At 41.2% G+C, this 17,032-nt stretch overlaps 1 long non-coding RNA gene across 4 annotated transcripts in view; it reads right to left on the bottom strand.

The window, feature by feature from the left end:
- LOC310833512 overlaps positions 1–17,032 on the bottom strand; it is a 115,676-nt gene that overhangs the window by 32,392 nt on the left and 66,252 nt on the right. For 2 of the 4 annotated variants that reach the window (XR_014558730.1, XR_014558731.1), the window contains exons 2-3: positions 12,520–12,697; positions 10,049–10,410 (exon numbers count right to left, since the gene is read on the bottom strand). This is a non-coding gene — a long non-coding RNA (uncharacterized lncRNA). The remainder of the gene's footprint in view (positions 1–10,048; positions 10,411–12,519; positions 12,698–17,032) is intronic. The other 2 variants (XR_014558732.1, XR_014558733.1) reach the window with 2 other exon arrangements.

Here is a 17,032-nt window from a genome sequence, read left to right as displayed (position 1 = left end):
GGTTAAGCAGGCCAAGAGCTGTACTCTGAATAAATAAAATACACTGAAGTGCAGGGCTTTAGAAGCATGGAGAGGGGAAGGGAAGGGAAAGAAAGCAAGGAGGAAACTCACCGGCACATTTATTACATTATCATGCACAGAACCAATGGCAAAGAGAGACATAATAATAATATGTATTACAATACATTAGGTAATATTTATAAGGCAACTGATTGGGATTTCACGGCCCTTATTAAATGTTACCAGCTTATATACAAATATAGGAATATTATGGTTCATTCTGTGTTCCATACAGTAAAATTTCCATAATATTTCTAGTCTATGCTAATCAAATTAACTATTTCCCCCTCCTAATATCACCATGAAACCCACCCACCTTTTACAATACACTGAACAAATTTCTGCTTTTCTCCTCTATAACTATAGAGGCAACTTTAAGGAATATAGGTTTCTTTAAAGTGCTTAGTTTTACTTCGCACAGACCCTTAACTCACTCTCACAAAATGTAATCAAATGCAGACATTTCATGAAAACAGTTTAAGGCTATAATGGTCATGTGAATGTTATTTACCTGGTTGCTTGAAATCATATTTTCAGGTCTCTGCATCACACAATGCTCTACTACAGAGAGAAGTAATGACTTCTCATACATTATTTTGAACTTTCTGTATTGCAAGATATTACCAAGCACTGCTAAAAGAACAAGGTTAAACAGTTCTTTGAATACAAACAGAATAACAATGTGGGAAAGAAATATGCCTGCCCTCAGCAATATCAAAAAGATCCTGTTAAATTAGAACAATTCAGACAGAAATTCTAGACATATTCATCCAGGTATAAACACCACTGAATACAGTAAGACTTACTTCTGAGTAAGCATGTATAGGATGCATTGCAGATTTCATACAGAACGACATAACCAAGCATACCATATGTACTACTCAATCTTGTATTTATGCAACAATAAACTCTGCATTGTATAACAACACAGGAGCAATTTGATCCAGGCGGAACCTCAAGCAGTATATTTTTCATAGTTTTTTCTTAAACAAAACAATAAAAACTATTACAGCATTTAAAGTTACAGGAATTATTTTTTAAAAAAAATAAAAAGAGCATTCCATTGCTCTTTGTGCTTCTGTAAGTCCAAACTTGGCTATGGTTTTAAATAAAATATGGCAGGTTATTCCTTTTAAATGTACACCAAGATATTTGGAAGTTGGGGAAAAAAACCACAGAGGAATTGGCCAAGATGTGATATTTTAGAAGCATCTGCTATGTATGATCTGCACTTTGATGTTTTTTAAAAACTCCATTCTGCATTACACAAATAAATGCACATTATGAGCCCTTAATACACAAATGCAAAGTCGTGTCAAGATTCATTTGCAGCATGCCCCATGATGACTCCTGAGCAAAGGACTCTCTCTTCATAATGAATGCCCATTATTACAAATAACCACGCAACAGAAAATCATTCACCAAAGACAAAAGCACACCCAAACTATTCTGCTTCCTCCAGAGCCGAGACACCAGTGCTTGATGCTATTAAAAGAGCTTGGTGCTGGTAAAACAGTTGGAGCATTGCCATATAAATTAGGAACACACTGAAGACTTAGGGGGCTCTGGAAGCAAAAAAGCTGTATACCAAAATGCTAGAGAAGTTTCCTGGACCCCCTAGGATATAGAACATTTGCCAGATTAAGGACAAATTAAAAAAAAAAACTCTGATCTACAAACCAACTGAGCAGGAGTCTAGTAGAACTAAACTGGCTTCAGTTAAGCACATTCTGGCTGAACTGAATTGCAGATCTCATGAATATAAGATCCTGACCCAACCATCCACACAATTCTCCCTGCCTTCGATGACTTTCCCATTACCCGGTAATTTAAACAGAAAAGGGAAAACTCTGCATATGCAAAAGGATGGGTGGGTGTTTCATCTCCTCCACTGAAGTGAACAGGGAAGTCCACTCATTCAGGAGTGCCATCTGTGCATAAGATCAGGATATTGGGCTGCAATTATCATGCCACTTACTTGAGAATAGCCCCGTTGAGCCTATTCAGATATTATGGGGTCAGCTTGGCCACTGCTTGTATTAATTACAGATTGAGTAATCTAACCTCAGGTGACAATATCTGTGCCAGTCATCCTGCAAGCTATCCCATGGTACAACCCTGTCGTCAAACCATTCCAAAGGAAAATCACATGTTTGAGTAGCATCCCACTTCCCCGACGCGCAAGACACACCACAGATAATCTCTACTTGAAGTTGCTGAGAAGCTATTTTCAGTCTGTTGCGCTAGCTTTCACAGGGTGATAGATGGAAATTGGAGGAAAACTAGATTCAGTGTGCTTGTCCGGGAAGTAGGCAGTTTTCAGTGATGCTACCAAATGATGTTGCCATATGCACAATGCAACTTTGCAGAGAGAAACAGCTAATTCCATAACCCCTCAAAGCCTTGCACATTAAATACAAGAGTGCGGCAGTTTAACGAGTAAATCATTGGGGAAACACATAGTGAGAAGATGTTGAATTGAGAATAGATTAAGTCATTCAGCTCTAAAAATGCTAAGAATAGCTAGCATGTGTATAGGAGTAGCTACAACATGAACCAGGTTTTCTGAACTATGGTTATCTGAAACCTCTAGACTGATTCACACTGCGAGTTCATCACTTTATAAATATTTATTAGGGGATTCGTTATCCTGATGCCCATAATTCCATTATCAGCATTGCTTACAGATGTTAAAAAGGGTAAAAATACAATAAAAAGCCAAGAAATTCATAAAAACAGGAAGATAAAGCAGCAGTAAAATTCCCCTTCAGGTGGGAATTTAAAGGGCCTTCCTGGCACATGCTTCCTGGAGAGGGAGTTCCACAAATAGGGTGTCACAACAGGGAAGATCCTCTGTAGTTATGCACCCATAACTCTTCTCTGGGTGAGGAGACACCCAGAGAAGTTTCTGTGACAACAATTTTAGCACACAGGTAGACTGATGTGTAGTGATGTATGGAAGTGAGAGCTGGACCATAAAAAAAGCTGATCACCGAAGAATTGATGCTTTTTAATTATGGTGCTGGAAGAGACTCTTGAGAGTCCCATGGACTGCAAGAAGATCAAACTATCCATTCTTAAGGAAATCAGGCCTCAGTGCTCACTGGAAGGACAGATCATGAAGCTGAGGCTCCAATACTTTGGCCACCTCATGAGAAGAGAAGACTCCCTGGAAAAGACCCTGATGTTGGGAAAGATTGAGGGCACAAGGAGAAGGGGACCACAGAGGACGAGATGGTTGGACAGTGTTCTCGAAGCTACCAGCATGAGCTTGACCAAACTGCGGGAGGCAGTGGAAGACAGAAGTGCCTGGCATGCTCTGGTCCATGGGATCACGAAGAGTCGGACACGACTAAACGACTAAACAACAACAACAGACTGATGTGAATGCAGACATTTCTTCAGAAGCTATGCCCCATGTCCCATGTTACAATCTTCAATTGTGCATACAGAAACACCATGAGCCGGTGCTGTTCTTTAAGCACATGTGAGATATAATCTCAACACCCAGCCTAGTAAGTTGTGTAACATTTGTGTTCTATACAAACTGCCATTTCCAGTCAGTCTTCAAGGCCAGCCCCATGTACAATGCACTGAAGTAATCCATAAATCTAGAATAGAAGAGTTGGAAGAGAGTTTGAGGATCATCTAGCCCAGGCCTCTGCAATGCAGGAATATGCTGTTGACCCAAATGGGGCTCGAACCCATGAACTTGGCGTTATCAGCACCATGCTCTAACCAACAGAGCTAATCCAACCTGAGGGGTACCACGGTATGGAGAATCATGACCAGGCTTGTGTTGCAATATGATGAATGTGTGAATGGGCCCTTGCAGATAAAATGTGAGCACAGGACTTTAATTTTGCTTCTTGTAACTTCAACTGCCAATCACCAGGTGTATAATAAAAGAATGGAGCAATCAAGTGATGTATACACATATATGCACCAATTATAGAAATAGTCTCCATTAAAGTATTTATTTTCTTAATAATGCAAGATAGCATATGGTGAAAAATCAGAAATATAAAATTTTGGTCCATATAAAAATACAGGGGGGAAATCTAGACTATATCTTATTTTTGCAGGAAAGTGTCTGTGTTGCCTCTTCACACCCCTCTACCCCCAGCTATGTGGCCTGACTCATGGCAAACCCTTGTAAATAACATGGCTGTTTATCTGAGCTTCTGATTATTCCAATGGCCCTCTAGGCTATTTGGATAAATGATGTGCACTGTAATCATCACATCATTCTCAGTGATCTAGGAATGTAGTCATGCTTGGCATTTTCAAGGATGGAAGGACTGAGTCACAAATTCTGGTTCCATCTGTGTGCCTGGGAATCTGCATTCAATGAAACTAGAAATGAATTGAAAAAACGTTAAGTGTACCTCAAGGCTACCCCATGATTCAATGGTACTAGAAGTTCAACAACCAATTGTTCCATGGCCAACTCCAATACACTAGGTTACCTTAGACTAATTAAATGAGAATGTGTCAGAGGAGCATGGATAAGAACAGCAGAGTTAAGAAAATGATGCCTTGCATCTAGTCTCATTCCAGTTGAACATGTTTCTGCTGATTCAGTCAAATCAAGGCTAATTCAAATCAACAGTACTAGTAATGGCTGGTCTCCCCTTGGCTCAGCTTGGACTTGGACTTGGCAGAACCTGGTTATTTTCCAAATGAAATAGGAAAATAACCTGGCTCCTTTTTATCATAATCCAGTTCAGAATTCAGAACTGAGCAAGCCTTTCTTATGAGCAGGAATGAGGGTCATTGGAGCTTAGGCCTCCTCACAAACAGAGAAATTCCTTCCTATTGCTAATACCAGTATTACGCTGATAAATATTTATTCCACAGTCTCATATATTGGGCCAAATAACTCCAAAATTCAATCTTCTAAAGCACGAATGGAGAACATTCTTCTTTGTCAAAAGCCACATTTCCTCAAGGGGAATATGTTGGGTACCACATAGTGGCAGTGGGTGGGACCGGAACCAAAAGTGTATTGCAGTATTTGCAGGATGGCATCTCTTTCTCACCCCATTTCTCTCTGGCACCTACAAATATGACAGGGAAAAGAGTGATTCCCCCAGAGATGGACCAGAGGCAAAGCTGGTCCTACCATTTCTGAAGTGCTGCATAAAATTAGGCAGGGGACATGTGCAGCCTTGGAGCCACATATTGTGTGAGTGAAATGTGCCCTGGTGGAATTGGTTGTTAATTTATTAACCTCCTTAAGCTTTATAGTTCAATATCCCCATATAGTTTTTCATAGACAACAGGTGCTTTTGCTGATATTCTAGGCAGTTCCTCTATGGCCATGCAGTGAAAGCAAAAAAAAAAAAAAAAAGAAAGAAACCAGCTACAGGATGTGATGAATTTTATAATTCAACGGGGAAATGTATCTCCTATAACGTGTTCATGGTTATACAGAAGAGATTGTCTTATCACCAGCAACATACCACTGATGGAATTGGATGATTTCTGTGATCAAAGTTGTTTTAAAAACTAAAATAGAATGAAGAGAGGATGGCTACATTTATTCCTGGAATAGAGAAACATGTCACTTGGTTAACTGAGGCCGGTTTTTTATTATTAAGATTCAGTGGAAAGGCAATCTACAACACGTACTATAGACCATGCAGAAACGCTATATAATGCAGAAGCTGCCTTGCGACCTTTCCTCAGCCTACGGGAGTTTGAACCTGACCCATTGGTTGCACCTTTTCAGGTGCGGAGCAAAGCATTCCTGATTAGGGATGGGGCCAGCCACCTCTTTTCCGCATAAGGTCCCTAGCGGATTGACATGTCATAACATAACTTTCAGGGGCATTTCTAGTCACTTGGAACATATCTTACTGGTGGTGGTGGTGGCTGATAAAATAATAATGTGAAAATTTATTTTAAAAGGCAGTCCTCAGACAGTGGCGAAGGAAGCCACTCAGACACCTGCCTCCTCCCTCCCCCCCCCCCGAGTCTGCCTGCCTCCTCCCACTCAGCCGCCCTACAGCTGTGGGGTAGAAACAGTGGGAGGACCATTTGGGCAGCACAGAGCCTGCCTGTGCCCTAGCCATTGCATCTCTCTCAGGAGACACACGTGGCTCGAGAGTACTGCAGGCCCTGCAGTGAGTGCCGCCTGGCATTTTGTCGCCCCCTCAGTGACACCTGGGGTAGTCCACACCTACCGCACTCCCCTTCCTCCGCCCCTGCCCTCAGATCACCTCATAACCATGTCTAATAACATGTAAGTAGTAATTTTTTTAAGCAAGAATGTCATGTAGATTTTTTAAAAATAATAATGATGAGGAAGCACACCAGAACAAGTTTTTTTAAATAAATTTATACAAAGGAGACAGACCATCTGTCTTCCTGGCTTACTATAACCCCCCTCCCCCCAGTCCCTTGGTATGTGGGTCAGTCTAACCCCAAAGGGGCTCATTTCCACACCCAGATGCCAAAGCCATGAGTAGCAGTTTGACAGCAGGGATGGGGAGCCCATGTTCACCCCCAGATGTTGAACAACAGCTTGCTGTTCTAGGCTGCTCTGGTTCTGCCTCGTGTTCCTGAGGCTTTTGCATTCCTACTTGCTCTCTAGGGTCAGAAGAGCTGAGCCAGTGGCAGAATGGCTCCTTAAGCTTACTGTGACATTCCAGCAGTTCATCTAGCCTGAGGCTATACATCCCCCATCCTATAGTGTGGCTACCACCATCACCAGTAAACATTATTTTTAATAAAGAACTACTAAGAAAGAGGCAAGTGGTTACTGATCCTTTGTAAGCTGTTAGCAGTCTTGATCCCATTGGACATGTTTTCATCTGGCATATCAGCCAATCCATTTACCCTACTGACATGAACAAGGTCAGATTCTAGGAAACATCTCCCTTGCAACTCCTTGCAACATCCTTTGCCATAGTTACTGCAAAAATCAAACATATATTTCAAAACTTTGCGAAATGTGCATTGCATCGATTCTGAACCTCCACCCCCACCCCCTCGGCTGACAAGCCAGCTAATGAAATCTGATTAGACACATAAAGAATGGGAGTAACAGGGAACATTCCATATAATTATGCTGTTTCAGACATCTTTTACTTATAAAACAAATTTCCCTCAGAAGTGTCCTTTTAGACAACCCACCAAGAGTCTTGCCAGCTAACAGGATCATGAAAGCTGCCCAGGAAGAGCAACATATCCACACCAGTTAAAATGCCTTCAGCATTTTAATGCTGTTGAGTGATTCTGCTAAATAGAATGATGGGTGAATGACCATTCTTTACAAAGTCACTCGGCTACAGCTATGCCCTTGGCAAAAAAAAAAAAAAAAAAAAAAAAAAATCGCAAACTTATGCAAACTGCAGGGACGGACTCTGTAGAACTACAGTAGTTAAAAGAAGGAGAAGGGGCTATCAGGATACAATAAAATGATGAAATCCACTCCAGCTGTTCATAGGTCTGACTATGCTCCTGTCATCAACAGCTGGAAAGGACTTGGAGAAAACCCCTTCTCTTCTCCACATTTTTCATTATTTGTGCTGTGACTATAAGCTGATTTAGAGGCCCACGTTCAGACAGCAAAGGTGCAGAGAGAGGCTTTTTTAGTGGTTCTCCACACAACAAGGACATAACCACAGAGTTATAAAATGCTTCAAACTGCCGATTCATCAGAATTCAAGCCTCTGCACTTTGGGGAAGTGTAGTCAGATCTCTCTTTGGAACTCAGGATTAAGTCAGCAAAAAAGGAAGTCCTGACCAGCGCTGAGAATTTTTTCCCTCACTCGCCTCATAATTAAGCCTGGACTTTCTGAGCTTTCTCAGAGAAAGCTGAGGGACTTTCCAAGGAAGCTTGTCTGGGGCAGCTTCCCTCCCCTTCCTTCCCACAAACTTACTGTCACAAAGTAGGAGGGTTCCTGTGCAGCGATTCAGCACATGCCTCATTTTATGGCCTGGCCACTTGTGTATATATAGTACCCACTGCCATTAAGAAGAGTGGCGGGGGGGGGAAAGGAGTTCCCAAAGCTTTTAGCTCAAATGATTGAGCAGTGTTAAGTTTTGGATGAAGGTAGGGACTTATTGAAGGGATGCATGTCTGATGGTGGAGAGTTTTGGTTCCTGGTGAGCCCATTACAAGTTGGGCATGAAATTTTGGAAGGTTTGGACTTGATTTGTAATAGGTGATGGGACATAAAGTGCAGTTTGAAGGGGTTCAGTCCCCCGCATCCATATATCAATCTTTGTCCTCCCACAATATATTCATTTCTCTTACCATTCCACCCTCCTCCCTGGGATTTTGGACAGTTACCAAGGCATCTGGGAGGGACGTCTTATATGCTGATCTAGGAAATATATCTGCATCAAGAGAAAGTAACAAAAGATAGGGACATTTGAACAACTTAGTAACATGATATTATAGAATATTCTGTTCTGTATTGTAGGTATTTTTATTTGTTCACTTTTTTTTACTCACCCTGAGGCTTTGGGGTGGCTCAGGCCATACATATATGGTAAATACACCTTCTCCAAGACCAGGGTGCCTAAATGGAAGTCGACAACCTTTCGATATCTATCCTATGCTAACAAAAGTAGCTGACAATCTTTCAGTATCAATCTGACATCAACAAAAGTATTTTCTGTTTGCCTGCTTGTCAGTTCTGCTGTATGAGTCAGAGACAAAATAACTTTTTATCCTGCTGATACTGTTGGCCATTTCCCTTACCAGGTAAAACATGCACACACAAACATACACAATTTGAAACAAAATGTAACACCCATAATCGAAACAACCTTGCTTGCTTACCTAGCAGAATCACATAATCCACAAAAATAAAATACAGTTTAGGCTACTGAGTTCAGCTTGGCATATTAGTGTATGATTGGCTTAATGGGATGGCTGCAGCTCCAGACAGAAGTTACCTTATTAGGAAAAAAGCAATGAACAAATGTCTCATTTTAAGATTCCCAAGGAAATCCCATGAGGCCTTTGTTATCAGCCTCCATTTCTCTTTTATCCCAGCTTCAGCAGTGTTAGAAGAGTCATGCTATGTGAAGAGAAAATATCTTTCAAGCACAACTTACCCTGATTCCATTCCTGGAATCTTGGGTGGAAATCTTATATGACATGACTGAAACCTCAGGTGGCTTTGTTTGCTACAATTGGACTGGCCTGCCAGAACTGATCATCCCTCCCTTTGTACTCTTTGGTGAGATCAACACCATTCAATTAAAGCATATTTAATACACATGACTTTCCCCAAATGGACCCAGGGAACTGTAGCTCTCTCCTTACACAGCTTCCATTCCCAGGGATTGTACCTTTAACAAACTACAGTTTCCAGGATTCCTTGGGGGAAGCCATCTACTTTCAATGTGCTTTGAACGTATGGTGTGGATGTGACCGTATGCATTACTGATGAATATGGCAGGAGGAGGAACAACCATTATATTATATTATATTATATTATATTATATTATATTATATTAATCATCATTATGATTATTTCAATACTCATTCACCTGCCTCTGTAAGAAGGGTATCCCAGCCATTTTAAAGGAGAAAAGAAAAGCACTGTTTTCTAAAAATGATGAGGCCCTAAATAAACTAAATCCATCAGTACATCAGTACCGGGTACACTATTTAAAGGACAGGATTTTTGCATTAAGCAACTTTAATGCCATCATCTGGGAACGCTAATTTGTAGAACTCTTCCATTCTTCGCTCAGTCTCAGTGTTGGAGATGGCAGTTCTTCTGCATTGCTCCACTAACAACTGCACTTCCTTTGCCAAAAAGAGAAAAAAAGGGCTCAGCACTTTTCCACCTGCCCAGTCATATAAATCAGCTGTGTGTGAGGCCCTAGACAGGTGAATTTGTCAAGCCTTAATATAGTCTTGCTACAAGTGAGCTGCTATTTATGGTGAATATTTTCTACTTGGGTTACAAACCAGAGTTTCCCTCTCCCCCGCTCTGCCCTCTCCTTCTGTTTTGTTTACCTTGCACATTTGGAAATTCTTGTCAGCGGATCCCTGTCTTTGTTCAACATCCGCTTTCTTGTGAAGGTAGTTCGCCTGTGACAGGTGAGGCTCTTAACCTGCTTAGCTTCATCTCCGCTCCCCAGAGAACCTGTCCGTCTCTATCTTCCAGGTTCATGGTCTTGCATCTCAGCCGCATCGACATGTTCCTGGGACATTAACCTGCAGGCCTAAAAAACTTCAAAAATCATTCCAACCGGAGAAGCGCTTATACAAAATGTGTTTGATAGCTGTGCTTACCTTTCCTGCAGGCTTGCTATATGCCAGGCCTGCATAAGCTGCACTCTCCATTTCTGTCACTCATGTCATCTGCTCAGTGAAATCTAAAAGATCGTTGAACAATGTGTTGAACTATTTCCCTTTTGTATTTGTCTTTTCTCTCCCCCCCCCCCCACCACCACAACCAGCTCTTAAAAGAAGCACACGGCAAAGGGCCGCTATCAAGCAGGATGATACACTGGGAATGAAGAAAAGCATCTACAAAGAAATACGCTGAAAACTTCCCAGTAAAAACTATGAGGATATCACAAAGTGACATGGCTTCTGTGCCTCTCAGTAAGAAAATAGGCCCGCCTTTCTTTCCAGAGGGATGAAAAAAGGAAGTACATGGAATGCCCAGGAAGATAACTTTCAAATTCCACATCTCAGTAGTAGATTTTTCACTAGAATTTATTATAGAAGCTGGAAGGAAGGTGTGAAACAATGACCCCACAGCCCATAAACTTCTAGGTATATTTTGCTAGGGAAATAAATTATTCTTTGGTGATTTAACATATCTCTGGTTTGTAATTACTACTCAGTCCAATACCTTTCTGAACGTTTGACCTGACAGGCCCCATTTATTCATTTAAGAAGAGATTTACTTACTGAAGTTGCTGGAGGGAAGCTGTGCATAAGCCTGTATTGTGGGTGTCTGTGTGTCTCTAGATATATATGGTTGGATTTTGTCTTCCTACCATAGCCAGATTAGACACAATGATATCAATGCGACTTCAAATAATCAGAACAAGTTCAAAAGACTTCAGTCAGTCCACTTGGTAAGTATTACTAAGTTTGGATCCAACTGATAATTTATACTTGGGGTGAGGGAACAAATTTTGAAGGCCAGCCCCAGATTTTTGCCCACCATCAAAGTGAGAGGCAAAAGAGCTGCCCTCCTCTCTGTGACTTGCAGTGAGAGAGTGGCAAAAGGAAGGATGGAAGATCATGTTAGAATTACCCAGTGTATTTTACCATCTCTGTCATCAATATGCTGTTCTTCACATCAATCAGGGTGGACCAAGCTATCCTCAGACTTGATACACTTGCTGCCTCCTGGATACCACCATAGATGTTTCCACATGTATGAGAACTGTAAGGGTTTAAGGCATCTTTGCCCTGTTCTTATTTAGATCTCAAATCCTGGTAGCAAACCATTTCAGGTAAATAAGGTCTTTCCCTTGGTTTGGCACACACTTCAACACCTTCACACTTAGCTGGGCCCAAGATGCATTTGTGGAAAGCCAGATTGTTGTAGTTCACATAATAAGCGAACTCACTGTTCTACCTGCATGTCTGGGACAATTGCCAGGAGACTTCCGACCATTTCAATCAGAGGCATGGGTTATAAAGCTGTCAGTTTCCTTGTAGGTTAATTTGCCTTTCACTTGGTCCTATCATTCTGCTCATTTACAAAGAAATCAGTTCTTTGTGGGTATACTTATACTGATTTCAGTGTGAAGACTTTCTTTCCCACTTTTCCTTGCCTTTCTTTTTGGGTGGGTGCAACAGAGGAATTAAACAGAGCTTTAAAACTGAGATTTGCAATTTCATCATCACCGCATTGCAATGCTAATAGCATTCTTGTGGGTAACCATACTACATCCATTTAAGGTGACCTTCCCCAATCATTCACAATCTCAGTGGTACATGATCAACAGAAACTATGATGTCAGTTAAATACTATCAAAAATATATCATGGGTGATACCCGGTGTTAACCATACTCAAAATAGACTCATTGAAATAAGCAGAGTTAAGTAAAGCTCACTCTACTGTAAAATGGTAATAGTAAAACGATCTGAAGGTACACAAGGCCACCATCTTGCTGATGGTCAGTGTCTGAATGGAGGGTTGACTGGAAACCATATGTGCATCATCATGCATGACCATGCAGTCATAGTACTTCTTAGGATTCCTTTGTATTCAGATGATATATTGCCTACTTTTATGCCCTTTATGAATAAATGTGTTGGGAGGTGTATGTGTATGTACACAAACATGCATCTGGGGGGTGGGGTGTCAAACTGGGTCTTGGCCTCGGTGACAGAAAGCCTAGTTTCAGCCCCACCTTGTCCCTTCAATTGAGAAATAGCTGAAGGAAACAACCAAGCCTTCTTTGTGGTTGCACCAAAGCATTTTCATTGTTGTTGTTGAAAACATCGCAGTACTCACTTATTTCAGCAAGCACTTCCAGGGCTACAGCTCAGGCTGCTGGTGTTTGGTTTGCTGTGGTCTATTTCTGGGTTTGTTGTCTTTGTCCATGGAATTTTCTTGGCAGGGATACTGGAGTGGCTTGCCGGTTCCTGCTCCAGGTTCTCTTTTGAGAAGAGAAGACTCCCTGGAAAAGACCCTGATGTTGGGAAAGATGGAGGGCACAAGGAGAAGGGGACAACAGAGTTTGAGATGGTTGAACAGTGTTCTCAAAGCTACCAGCTTGTTTGACCAAAGTGCGGGTGGCAGTGGAAGACAGGAGTGCCTGGCATACTCTGATCCATGGGGTCACGAAGAGTCGGACACGACTAAACGACTAAATAACAACAAATTTCTGGGTTTTAGACCTGTTGCTTACTATGCTGCTTATTCCCCATCCTGCCCCCTGCCCACTTTATTTTGCGTGTATGACTATATTGATATTTTATAGTGTTTTGTATATATTTTACATCACTGGTATTTCAGTGTGAGGATGGCATATATATAAATAAATAAAATAGATCCGGAATGCTCTGCTGCCTCTAAGCAAGTGCCTCTTTCCCTGTAAGAGAATGCTATATGTAATCTGGCATGTGAGAGAATAGTCTATTTTAATTCTGTTCATCTGCTCTGCAGTCCTCATGTGATCAGCTGTGGGGGCGTACAGAGCTGTCAGAGGGATTGTAGCAGGTAGCAGGATTGTGGGGACCTGGACATACATTAATCAATAATCTCTAAGCCCACATACAGATTGAATTGTGTGAGTATAGTACCTTTTTTAAAAAAAAAGTCACAATGATTGCACAAACTACAGTCATAACTGATAGAAAGGCCAGCTCAAACAACTGGTGCTTCACATGCCTGGATAGCTCAGTTGGTTAGAGCATAGTGCTGATGATGCCAAGGTTGCAGGTTTGATCACCATGTGAGGCAGCTGCCTATTCCTGCATTGTAGGGGGTTGGACTAGATGACCCTCAGAGTCCCTTTCAACTCTACAATTCTATGATTCATACTGAATTACAGACCCACATTCCTGTTCCATTGTAGTCAAGGCAAAAAACACATTTCGTCAGAGTGAAGACCCTCATAAAATCTACAGAGCCCTTGAAATTAACTGAACCAAATCACTGAGACACACCTTTCAATATATTGTCCTGAGCCAACTCCTCCTTCCAAGCTGCCTGTGGAGGAAGCATTTCTTAAACTTGAGAACTGGGTTAATGTACTGTGTGCCTGCCATAAGGCACATAAGTTCAACAAAATCAGGAACGGCATCTTTGGGGCTATGGGCAAAATATCCCATGTTAATGAGTCTCCAGACCTTAGCATTATCACCACTCCCAATTGTCATTGCCTTCTAATAAGATCTTGATCGTGAAAAGGGGACTCTTGGTGTTTGATGCTGCTTGCTTAAAACTTGTAGCTCTTGCAGCCATGTCATTATGGAGTGACCCAAAAGGCAAGGATCAGGATTTATTCAGTAGTGTGATCTTGGCAAGGATCAGGATTTATTCAGTAGTGTGATCTTGCTCAAAATCAAGAGGCTTAAGAATCACAGGCATTCGTTACAAGTGAATACCCCATATCAACTTCTGTGTGTGACCCCCCAACCACAGAAAACATGTGGGGGCTCTGTCTCAGTCGTTGTAAGCATGCCTGGGAAATGGAAAGAGAAGTCATTGGCCACCTCTCCTAGTTTGTTTTAAATGCCTGGAGGTGTTTTTAGAGGTTTCACGAGATGCAGTGTGTGACCCAGAGACATACAAGTGAGTGAGAAGATTGCCATTGACTTCTAATAAGATCTTGACCATGAAAAAAGGACTCGGGCCAAAGCTAACAGAACCAAAATGTTCATGTAACATTCAAAATTAAAAGAAGTATATGAAAAACAAACATTTTCCTAAGCCTAAACCATGATTACAATATATTCTAACAATATATTCTGTTCAGTGGCAGCCATTTTCCCTAAATCAAATGTTACATGTTATTTTAAGCAGCTCATAACCAAAGAAATTGTCATTAGTATTTCCCAGTGCTTACCTAAGAAACAATGCCTATGTTTCACATTTTCTTCTTGTATATTTTCCTTTCTAATACGTGTCTCTTAGAAAATAGCATTACGTTAGGTTATAAAATAGCTACAGCAAGTTAAAAATATGAAGTACCTTAAGTAATGCTCCTTCCCGTGAGACACCCTTTGCTAGTAGTCAGTAATGCAATCAGATATCTAGAGTTATTGCAATTGCCTGCCAAAACATCACTCATGTCTATTAAAGCATCCTGAAAAACGCCATTATATCAATTCCAGCTATGGCATAATTCCTTTTTCTTTCTGGAATGTTGTCTGCTATGAGTCTGTCCACTGTAGTGACTGTCTTGTCACTGTGAATATTTTGTAAATCATAATTCAATGGCTGATTGGTGATAGTGGGCAGAAGAGAAGAGGGATTTGTACCTTTCGTAGAAACAATTGTAGTACAGCTGAGTCTGCTCCAGCCCAAATCTGTAGTCAGAAGCAGTTTCTTAAAAGGCTTCCAAGAGCAAAGGGTAGAGTAGCTGGAAACACCCATCCCATGATGTTGCTCTCCCATGTTGCTCTGCTGACTGAGAATTTATGCTGAATTCAAAATGTGAGTTCATAAAACATACGTAAAAGAAGCAAAGTTCGCCCAGAAGGAAAAAATCCAAAAACCAACATTGGGCAATACCTTTCTTAAGCCAATCAAAATGTTACAAAATACTGAGTATACTCCAAAACTGTTCATCAGGCTTATTGGTAAACAGAGAATAATATTAAATTTATTATTATTATTATTATTATTATTATTATTATTATTATTATTATTATTAATTCGCCCTTCATTCAAAGATCTCAGCAAGCTAAATACAGATCCCTGAAGTTACTCCAAATGACTGTGGGGTATGTGGGTGGTATAGGCATGGATAGCATGATTAGAGTCATAGGCTAAATACACTATCCCATCAAAGCACCCTATTCCTTCAAGGCACATTTGAAGTCCATTCTTTCCCTCAAAGAATTCTGTAGTTTATCCCTCACAGAAGTATAATTCCCATCAACGCTTAACAAACTACAGTGCCCAGAATTCTCTGAGTGCAATGTATATGTTTCAGGCATGATAGATCAGGCAAAGAGGGGAAGAAAAAAGAGCACAGTTCTGCTTGGCCCATTCCCAGCTGCTATGACAGGCAAGTCACAAATTAACCTTGACATCCATCTATGTATATGTTTGTACCTTACTGCTTTTCACACGGGATGGTTGCCCTCCTTCCAAGCGGTGCACGGAAGATCCAGCAAACTCTGCTTCCAGGGTACCTCTTTTACTGGCTCCCAGATGTTTTCAGCATAGATGCTGCAGATCAGCTGATGCTCCAGTCAACTTCACCTGATTTAGCCTGGGGTCAGTTGGTACCGTAACTAAGTACAGAGGTGTTTAACTTGTTGAAATACTACGTGAGTGTCACAGGATTGGTTCATGTAAACCGCTGCTTAACAAATCCAAACAAATGCCTGATGAACACAACACGGATGGAGCAATTGTGGCCTGTATGTTTTTCAATGCATTTTAAGTTAAACAGCAGAAAGTAGAGATTAGGGCTTCAGGTTCAGAAAAAGGGGAAAGAGAGAGATTGTGCTTTCTTATTAGATGCTGAGATTATCAACAAAGCCCAAATATGCATCCACTTGGGAGCTTTCGGTATTGCCATTCTATTGCTTTAAAAGTACAGTGGTACCTTGGGTTACATACGCTTCAGGTTACATACGCTTCAGGTTACAAACTCCACTAACCCAGAAATAGTGCTTCAGGTTAAGAACTTTGCTTCAGGATAAGAACAGAAATCGGGCTCCGGTGGCGCGGCAGCAGCAGGAGGCCCCATTAGCTAAAGTGGTGCTTCATGTTAAGAACAGTTTCAGGTTAAGAACGAACCTCCGGAACAAATTAAGTACTTAACCTGAGGTACCACTGTAAAGCAGAACTGCAAAAAAAAAAAAGCCTATCCAGGGGGGTGTGGAGAGAGACACTACATGCAGAACGGGTTTTGCACACATTCATCTGCATGGGCGTTGACACATTTGCCAACCATTCTTTGTAGAAATCTACATTTCTGTGCCTAGCCAGTCCTCCAAACCAAAAGGATTTCACATTAGCATGGAAGACCTTGTGAACTTTCCAGTGCCTCAATTCCACACTTCACAGTGGCATCAAAATGGCCACCCGTCTGTTGCGTTGCATCCCACTGAATATTTCACCGTGCACGCAGCATAGATTCCTTTTTAGTCGAACACGTATTGAACTTATTAAAGTTAAAGTGAACAGGCAGTTCACTCATACTACCACCCTACACATGGGACAGCTTAATGGCACTGTGATTAATATATGCATAAGTACAACCTGCATTATCAAGAGTAAAAAGCAAGCTAACGACTCGATTGCATATAATTACACACTATCAAAAGGTCCTGTATCCAGCACT

Source organism: Podarcis gaigeae (genome assembly GCF_964106915.1).
Source record: "Podarcis gaigeae genome assembly, chromosome: 1".
Lineage (NCBI taxonomy): Eukaryota > Metazoa > Chordata > Lepidosauria > Squamata > Lacertidae > Podarcis > Podarcis gaigeae.
Note: the sequence above shows the minus strand (reverse complement) of the source record. Positions and strands in the feature narration are given on the sequence as shown.